This window comes from Sapajus apella, unplaced genomic scaffold (assembly GCF_009761245.1).
Source record: "Sapajus apella isolate SASKATOON/1434 unplaced genomic scaffold, GSC_monkey_1.0 scaffold4, whole genome shotgun sequence".
NCBI classification, from domain to species: Eukaryota; Metazoa; Chordata; class Mammalia; order Primates; family Cebidae; genus Sapajus; species Sapajus apella.
The window spans coordinates 13,181,678-13,191,437 of record NW_022436944.1 but is presented as its reverse complement, the minus strand read 5'-3'; the positions used below and the strand labels follow the sequence as shown (position 1 = coordinate 13,191,437).

At 39.5% G+C, this 9,760-nt stretch overlaps 1 pseudogene across 1 annotated transcript; it reads left to right on the top strand.

The window, feature by feature from the left end:
- Positions 1-2,920: 2,920 nt before the first annotated feature.
- LOC116539638 lies at positions 2,921-4,691 on the top strand (annotated as a pseudogene). The gene has a single exon (XR_004264133.1). The product of XR_004264133.1 is annotated as a polyadenylate-binding protein 1 pseudogene (transcript).
- The last annotated feature ends 5,069 nt before the right edge of the window (positions 4,692-9,760 follow it).

Here is a 9,760-nt window from a genome sequence, read left to right as displayed (position 1 = left end):
GATGATGTACACCTGTAGTACCAGCTACTCAGAAGGCTGAGGCAGGAGAATGGCTTGAAGCTGGGAGGCGGAAGTTACACTGAGCTGAGATCGGGCTGCTGCACTCCAACCTGGGTGACAGAGTGAAGCTCTCTCTCAAAAATAAATAAATATAATAAAACCTGTATGCCTTGTTCCTTTTATTACTCTTATTTTCAGAATGATTTTGGCTATTCTGGGATGTTTAACTTTTCTTTTGAATTTTCAAATCAATTTATTTAATCCCCATCCCCACTCCTCACAGAAAAGAAGATGATGGAGGAGGAAGTCGAGGAGAAGGAGGAAGACTCCTGTTGTTATTTTTAACTGACTTGCATGAAGTATAAAGATTAATTTAGGAATGAGTAAAATGTTGTGATATTCAGCCTACCTTTCCACGAACAGGAAATGCCTTTCAACTTAGTCAAAGCCTCTTTCATGTCCCTCAGTCATGTGTCAGAACTTTCTTCATAAAACTCTTGCGTATTTCTTATCAAGTTTATTCTCTTTTAAAATTATTTTTGGTAGTTGTGTCTTTCACATCATACTTTTTAAATTTTTTAAATTATTTTTTAAATTTTTGTGGCTACATGGTAGGTATATATACCATCACACTTTTTTATAGAGATTTTGTATACAGACAACTTAACAAATTTGATTATTGTCAGTAGGAATTTTTCAGTTGATTCTCTTGGGTTTTGATACATGCAGTCATTATTTATAAACAATAATTTTATCTCTTCTTTTCCAATTTCCATGTCTCTTTTTTCCTGTATTTGTAATAGCATCAGCTTGTACTGATAGAAGAATGCTTTCATTAGGGAAGCATTAGTGCTTTTTTTTCTTTTTTTTGACACAGAGTCTCCCTCTGTCACCCAGGCTGTAGTGCAGTGGCACGATCTCGGCTCACTGCAACTTCTGTGCAACTTCTGCCTCCCAGGTTCAAGCAATTGTTTGCCTCAGCCTCCTGTGGGATTATGGGCACCTGCCACCACACCCGGCTAAATTTTTTGTATTTTTAGTAGAGATGAGGTTGGACCATCTTGACCAGGCTGGTCTTGAACTCCTGACCTTGTGATCCACCTGCCACCGCCTCCCAAAGTGCTGGGATGACAGGCGTGAGCCACTGCACTCGGCATTTTTTTTTTTTTTTTTTTTTTTTTTTTTGAGACAGAGTCTCCCTCTGCTGCCCAGCTGGAGTGCGGTGACCTGATTGCAGCTCACTGCAACTTCTGCTGCCCACTGCAACTTCTGCTGCCCAGGTTCAAGCATATCTTCTGCCTCAGTCTCCAGAGTAGCTGGGACTACAGACACATGCTACCACGTCCAGCTAATTTTTATATTTTTAGTAGAGATGGGGTTTCACCACCTTGGCCAGGCTGGTCTCAAACTGCTGACCTCGTGATCCGCCCACCTCAGCCTCCCAAAGTGTTGGCATTACAGGCGTGAGCCACTATGCCCAGCCTTGTTGCAGCAATTTTTACGTGTTTTAAAACTTTATATTTTTCCTTTAAAGTCAAACTCACACTCGAATTAGCTCAAGTACAGTGAACCCTAGATGGAAGCTGAAGAATTAGCATGTATGCACATAGAATGACTTTCATCTGTGTAACAATTTTATAAGACCTGCGCTTTTTGTTACTACAATAAGATGCATTGCAGTTTTCCATTTTCCACTTTTTTTATGAAATAGGAAAAAAAAAAACCCTTGAAATAATTGAATAAATACTTCTGTATAGACAAAGATGGCAAGAGAGCCACAAAGGAACTGATAACATTTAAAAGGCTCTATTATGGGAATTGTATGAAACATGCTTGTCTGATGATGTATAAATGTCTGATTTTACTTTGGCGTTTCTGAGTCTTAACCCACTTTTCCTGTGTCTACTTTCTCTCCTGCTCCATTTGTTCCCGCTTTTCCATCTCAGCCTCTGGACTACGCAGCATGGTGTTTGGACTATTTATCTGGCTTCAGTGTTAGCACCCTCAGGTCTCTGCACCTGGCGTCTGATCTTTCTTGCCAGACACCCTAGAAGTTTGAGGAACTTTGCACTCACTCTGTGCCCCAGCTGATCACTGGCCTGGGTAGCCCCTGCTCTTTGGGAAAAAACGTTACAGACAGTTGGATGCTTGGTAACACGAAGATAAAGAAGGCAGTATCCTCGCTTTTTTAGGAGGTTTAATCCAGTTGTATAGAGGCAAATGCAGACACAGATAGTACAATAATCTCATAAAAGGAATGAGACACTGGTGTGACTGTTAAGTTCAAAGCAAAAACACTGAGCTTGGAGTGCATTAAATCCAAGTGCATTCCAGAGGAGCTCGGCCAAGGGAACATGCTGATTTGAGCCAGCAAAGCATAGATGAAGGAGGATCCTCCTTCAAAATTTACCTATGGCCCTTCTCCCCCGCGATTAGTGCTGAGAGTGCGGAGTGTGTGCTCCAGGGTCGAAACAGACATTTATTATTTAAAAAAAAAAAATTTTTTTTAATCTAAAAACATCTTTTTTAAAACCCCCAAAATTTTACAAAAAGCCGCGTCTCCCCCGCCAGACACTTTTTTTTTTTTTCTTCCTCTTTTATGAAATAACCCTGTGAAGCAGCCGAGACCGATCCGCCCGCCAGCGACACAGCAGCAGCTCCAGGAGGGAACCAAGAGACCGAGGCCTTGCCGCTGCCCGGACCCGACACCGCCACCCTAGCTCCCGGCTGGCAGCCCGCAGTCCGCTGCAGCGGGTTCGCCCAGCCCTGGGGCTGTTGAGTAGTTTTCGATTCCGGGTGATTTTTGTCCCTCTGCGCTTGCCCCCGCACCCCTCCCCCCAGCTCCAGCCCCTGGCACCGGCACTCGCCTTCCTCTCACAGAACGGTTGCGGCCTGTGGCCCTGCAGGCAGCCGTGGGTAGATGAACCCCAGCGCCCCCGGCAACCTTATGGCCTCGCTCTACGTGGGGGACCTGCACCCCGACGTGACCGAGGCGACGCTCTACGAGTTGTTCAGCCCTGCCGGCCCAATCCTCTCCAGCCGGGTCTGCAGGGACATGATCACCCGCGGCTCCTTGGGATACGCATATGTGAACTTCCAGCAGCCCGCAGACGCGGAGCGTGCTTTGGACGCCATGAATTTTGATGTTATAAAGGGCAAGACAGTACGCATCAGGTGATCTCAGCCTGATCCATCACCTAGGAATATAACTTTGCAAAAGTGGAGTGGGCAACATATTCATTAAAAATCTAGGCAAATCCATTAATAATAAAGCACTGTATGACACATTTTCTACTTTTGATAACGTCCTCTCATGTAAGGTAGTTTGTGATGAAAATGGTTCCAAGGGCTACGGATTTGTACACTTTGAGACGCAGGAAGCAGCTGAAAGAGCTATTGAAAAAATGAATGGAATGCTCCTAAATGATCGCAAAGTTTTGTTGGACAATTTAAGTCTTGTAAAGAACGAGAAGCTGAATTTGGAGCTAGGACAAAACAGTTCACCAATGTTTACATCAAGAATTTTGGAGAAGACATGGATGATGAGCTCCTTAAGCATCTCTTTGGCGACTTTGGGCTTGCCTTAAGTGTGAAAGTAATGACTAATGAAAGTGGAAAATCCAAAGGATTTGGATTTGTAAGCTTTGAAAGGCAAGAAGATGCACAGAAAGCTGTGGATGAGATGAATGGAAAGGAGCTCAATGGGAAACAACTTTACGCTGGTCAAGCTCAGAAAAAGGTGGAACGGCAGGCGGAGCTTAAGTGCAAATTTGAACAGATGAAGCAAGATAGGATCACTAGATACCAGGATGTGAATCATTATGTGAAAAATCTTGATGATGATATTAAAGATGAGCGTTTCCGGAAAGTGTTTTCTCCATTTGGCACAATCACTTGTGCAAAGGTTATGATGGACGGTGGTCGCAGCAAAGGGTTTGGCTTTGTATGTTTCTCCTCCACAGAAGAAGCCACTAAAGCAGTTACAGAAATGAACATAGAATTGTGGCCACAGAGCCATTGTATGTAGCTTTAGCTCAGTGCAAAGAAAGGCACCAGGCTCACCTCACTAACAAGTATATGCAGAGAATGGCAAGTGTACGAGCTGTGCCCAAACCGGTAAGCAACCCCTACCAGCCAGCACCTCTTTCAGGTTACTTCATGGAAGCTATCCTACATACTCAGAACCATGCTGCATACTATCCTCCTAGCCAAATTGCTCAACTAAGACCAAGTCCTCGCTGGACTACGCAGGGTGCCAGACCTTATCCTTTCCAAAATATTCCCGTTGCTATCTACCCAGCTGCTCCTAGACCACCATTTAGGACTATGAGACCAGCTTTTTCACAGGTTCCATAAGTCATGTCAACACAGCATGTTGCTAACACATCAACACAGACAGTGGATCCACATCCTACAGCTGCAGCTGCTGCAGCTACTCCTGCTGTCAGCATGGTTCCTCAGCATAAATATGCTGCAGGAGTTTCCAATCCTTAGCAACATCTTAATGCACAGCCACAAGTTACAATGCAACAGCCTGCTGTTCATGTACAAGGTCAGGAACTTTTGACTGCTTCTATATTGGCATCTGCCCCTCCTCAAAAGCAAAAGCAAATGTTGGGTGAATGGCTGCTTCCTCTTGTTCAAGCCATGAACCTTACTCTTGCTGGTAAAATCACTGGCATGTTGTTGGAGATTGACAATTGAGAACTTCTTCATATGCTTGAGTCTACAGAGGTCGTTCTAAGGTCAATAAAGCTGTAGCTGTACTGCAAGCCCACCAAGCCAAAGAGGCTGCCTAGAAAGCAGTTAACAGTGCCACCAGTGTTCCAGCTGTTTAAAATTGATCAGGGACCACAAAAAGAAACTTGTGCTTCACTGAAGAAAAATATTTAAACATCGAAAAACTTAAATATTACGGAAAAAAATCGCAAAATATAAAATACATTTTAAAAAGAAAAGGAAACTTTGAAACTTATGTACCGAGCAAGTTCCAGGTCTAAAAAACATAATGCTAGTCCTAGATTACTTATAGATTTTTTTTAAAAACCCACAAAAAATAGTAAAATATAAAAACAAATTAATGTTTTAAAGGACCCTGGGAAAAAGAATTTTCAGGAAAGTACAAAAATTTAAAGCAGTCCTCTCTTTAATTTTGTAATTCTTTACTGTAGAACAGCTTAAAATGTCAGGTATGTTTTAAGTAACAGAACTGATAACTGAGCAAGGAAACATAATTTGGATTATAAAATTCTTGCTTTAATAAAAATTCCTTGCTTTAATAAAAATTCCTTAAACAGTGAAGATAAATTCACCTATGGGCATTGTTTCTCTTAATGACACCTATGACCATAGTACAAGAGAACATTAAAACTAAAATTCATTTATCCGAACCTTTGAGAATGGTTAGTTTTGATGAATTGGTAGATTCAATAGCCCGGTCCTTGCTAAAATCATCTTCTGACATTGATAGAGCAAAGACCCTTGGGCCAGACTACCTGTGTTAGAATTCCAAATCTTTCTTGTACCTCCATTGTGACTTTTGTCAGATAATTTAACCTCTTTTGCCTCCATTTTCTTATCTGTAAAATTGGTTTAGGAAACCTTATGTGGTAGGATGTTGTGAGAATTAAATAAGTTAATGTTTGTCGTGTACCTAAAACAACACCTGGCATGTAGTAAAGCTCTTGATTATTGTTATCTCTTATTAATATTTGTTTGTGATGCATTACAGAATTAATTTATCCTTCCAACTAATTCCCTTAGCATTGATGATTCTTTCTTACAGTAACTCAGTCCCAATAAACCCCTCCATCTTTTTGTTCTGCCATTATTATGTTATTAGATTTCTGCCATTATGATATGATCTCCAGAAATGCCCATCACTCAGGAATCATTCTGGAGTTCTGATATGAGAAAAGTTTTTGATAACTTATCTTTCTTTTCTTTTTTTTTATAAAAATACATACTCTGCTATTCTAGACCCTAGGTATTCATTTTATTTCTTTTCTATGCTACCTAATAAGCTATTTTTTTATAGTAAGAATACATGCACTTTATATAAAAACACTGCTCACCCCTCAAATTTCTCTATTTACATGCTTTTCTCATAATTTTCTTGAACATGGGCAGTTTTGATTTTTCTCAGCACCTTTAGTGTGAGATATGGACAGCAAATACCCAAAACCCTATTACCTAGGTTAAAAGGTCTTGGGAGACATGAACAGACTCATAGGCACCATACATCAGTCATACTGCAAATTTTACCATCTCACTATGCAATAGCCCATTAACATTCAATACAATTTAAAAAGGATGTGGGCAATATAAACATTATCTTTCTCTCCAGGCATAAAAATAACCACATTTGAAGACAATATTTGAAAAAAAAATAAATAAAAAATAAAGGTGAGACTTAGGAATTAGGATTATGTATCCCAGAAACAAGATTATGATGGAAGGCTTCACGTTTATGAGGGGCTATTATGTAGAAAATAGAAACCAGCTGTTCTCTATCTCTAAAGAATCCCAAAGAGAGGGCTAAACTCAGCACGAAGTAATAGGTTAAGTATGAAGAAGAATTTCCTGATGGTGAGAGTGAAATATTGGAAGAAAGCTCTTAGGGGAATACCTGGAAATCTGAAAGATTGTTAAAAAGCAGAATGGTGATTTTCCTGGCCTATTCTCTGTATTTGAAACCTACAAAAGCCTTGTGCTTTTATGAAATGCGAAGTAACATATCTACATTTCTCATTATGCATCTCAAACATGCTAAAGCATTACCTGTTTACGGAACTGTGTGCTGTATCTATTTTCTATATGTGGTATACAATTCATATTTTGTTTTCTTCCATGGTTCTAGTGATGCAATTTGGGAAGAGCATAGGCCTTGGAATCAGCCATATTTTGGCAGCTATCCTAGCACTACTATTTGAATTCAGAGATCTTGCATAATCTTTCTGAGATTTGGTCTTCTATTATAATGGACAATAATTAAGGAATAAACTAGTCAATGTATTAGTGTTACAAATACAATGTTAGGGCATAGTAGTTAATACATATTACTTAAAATGTATTTTAAAACATATGCATATACACATATGCATGCATTAAATAGTAATACTTTATAAACAAAACTCCAACACAGTGAGCCATGGTCATGCCAAAAAGAAAAACTCCAACATATAAGAAACAAAAACATAAACACATAATATCTTGCATTAAAATATTTGTTCTGTGAAACATTTTACTGCATGATTTACTTTATTTATTTTTGAGACAGTCTTGCCCTGTCACCCAGGCTAGAGAGCAGTGACGCAATCAAGACGCACTGCAGCCTCAACCTCCTGGGTTCAAGCAGCCCTCCTACCTTAGTTTCCTATGTAGCTCAGATCACAGGCATGTGCCACCATGCCCAGCTAATTCAAAAAAATGTTTTGTAGAGATGGGATCTTACTATGTTGCTCATGATGGTCTCAAACTCCTGGGCTCAAGTGATATGCCCCCCTTAGCTGGAATTACAGGTATGAGCCACTGTGCTGGTGGAATCATCTTAAAAAGCAAAATACCACCTGGAAATTAATTTTTTTGAAACGGAGTTTTGCTCTTGTTGCCCAGGCTGGAGAGTAATGGTTTGATCTTGGCTCACTGCTACCTCTGCCTCCCGGATTCAAGTGATTCTCCTGCCTTAGCTTCCCAAGTAGCTGCCAGTACACCTGGCTAATTTTTTATGTTTTTAGTAGAGACAGGATTTCACCATGTTGGCCAGGCTGATCCTGAACTCCTGGCCTCAGGTGATCTGCCTGCCTCAGCCTCCCAAAGTGCTGGGATTACAGGTATGAGCCACTGTGCCTGGCATCACTTGGAAATTTTTAAAATTTTCTAAAACAATTACTTGGTTGAAGAGAAAATCAAACTTTGAAGGTCAGAATATCTAGAAAATATAATTAATTAAAAGCATTACATGTTAGAACTCAAGGGATACAGTTAATGCTGTGTTCAGAGAAAAAATATATAACCCTAAATGTTTTCACAGATAAACAAGAACAAACGAGAACAAATAAATTAAACATCACATTTTAAAAATTAGACAAAAAACAAGAAATTAAACTTAAGAAAAATTAAAGAACAAATAAAAATAAAAGGAAACATTAAGGAAATGTAAACAGAAAAACCAAGAAATGAAGTAATACATTCAAGAGCTAGTTTTGAAAAACCAGTTAAAGTAAACAACCCACAGAGTGGGAGAAAATCTTCACAATTTATACACCCGACAGAGGACTAATATCCAGAATCTACAAGGAACTCAAACAAATCAGCAAGAAAAACAAACAAAAAAAATCCCACCAAAAAGTGGGCTAAGGACATGAAGAGACAGTTTTCAAAAGAAGATATACAAATGGCCAACATCAAAATGCAGATATACAAAATGCTCAACGTCACTAATTATCAGGGAAATGCAAATCAAATCCGCAATGCCATACCACCTCACTCCTGCAAGAATGGTCGTAATCAAAAAATATTAGGTGTTGGTGTGGATGTGGTGAAAACAGGACACTTCTATGGTGCTGATGAGAATGTAAACTAGTACAACCACTTTGGAAAAGAGTGAGGATATTCCTTAAAGAACTAAAAGTAGATCTACATTTTGATCCAGCAATCCCACTATTAAGTATCTACTCAGAGGAAAAGGTCATTATATGTAAAAGATACTTGCACGCACATGTTTATAATGGCACAATTTACAATTACAAAAATATGGAATCAGCCCAAATGCCCAAAAATCAATGAGTGGATAAAGAAAATGTGGTATATACACATACCATGGAATACCACTCAGCCATAAAAAGTAATGAAATAATGGCATTCACAGCAATCTGGATGGAATTGGAGACTATTATTCTAAGTGAAGTAACTCAGGAATGGAAAAGCAAACATTGTATGTTCTCATATGTGGAAGCTAAGCTTTGAGGACTCAAAGACCTAAGAATGATACATTGGACTTTGGGAACTTGGGAGAAAAAGTGGGTGTTAGAGAGAAATAAAAGACTGCTCACTGGATACAGTGTACACAGCTTGGGTGATGGATGCACAAAACTCAGAAATCACGACTGAAGTACTTATCCATGTAACCAGACCACCTGTTCCCCACAAACCTATTGAAATTAAAAAATAAAAAGAAAAACTAGTTTTAAAAAAAGCAAAGCACAATTATACAAAATAAGAAATGAGGATAGAGAAATTAGCATAAATACAGAGGAAATGGGAATAATTGACTCTGTTCAAATAAACTGAAGTGAAGTGAAATAATTTTACAAAAAGGTAAATTGATGAAACCATCTCAGAAGAGGAAGGTTATTTAGTATATTTAGAGATCATTGACTATAAAGAGATAGATAAAAGTTGTTAAATGCACTAATGCTGGTTGGGCGTGGTGGCTTATGCCTGCAATTCCAGCACTGTGACAGGCTGAAACGGGCGGATCACGAGGTCAGGCATTTGAGACCAGACTGACCAACATGGTGAAACCCTGTCTTTACTAAAAATATAAAAATTAGCTAGGCATGGTAGTGTGCACCTGCAGTCCCACTACTCAGGAGGCTGAGGCAGAATTGCTTGAACCCGGGAGGCGGAGGCTACAGTGAGCTGAGATCATGCCACTGCACTCCAGCCTGGGTGACAAAGCAAGACTCTTGTCTCAAAAACAAAAAATTTGATGCAACAACATCTTCAAACTGTCTACTAAATGCAATGGCAACTAAAT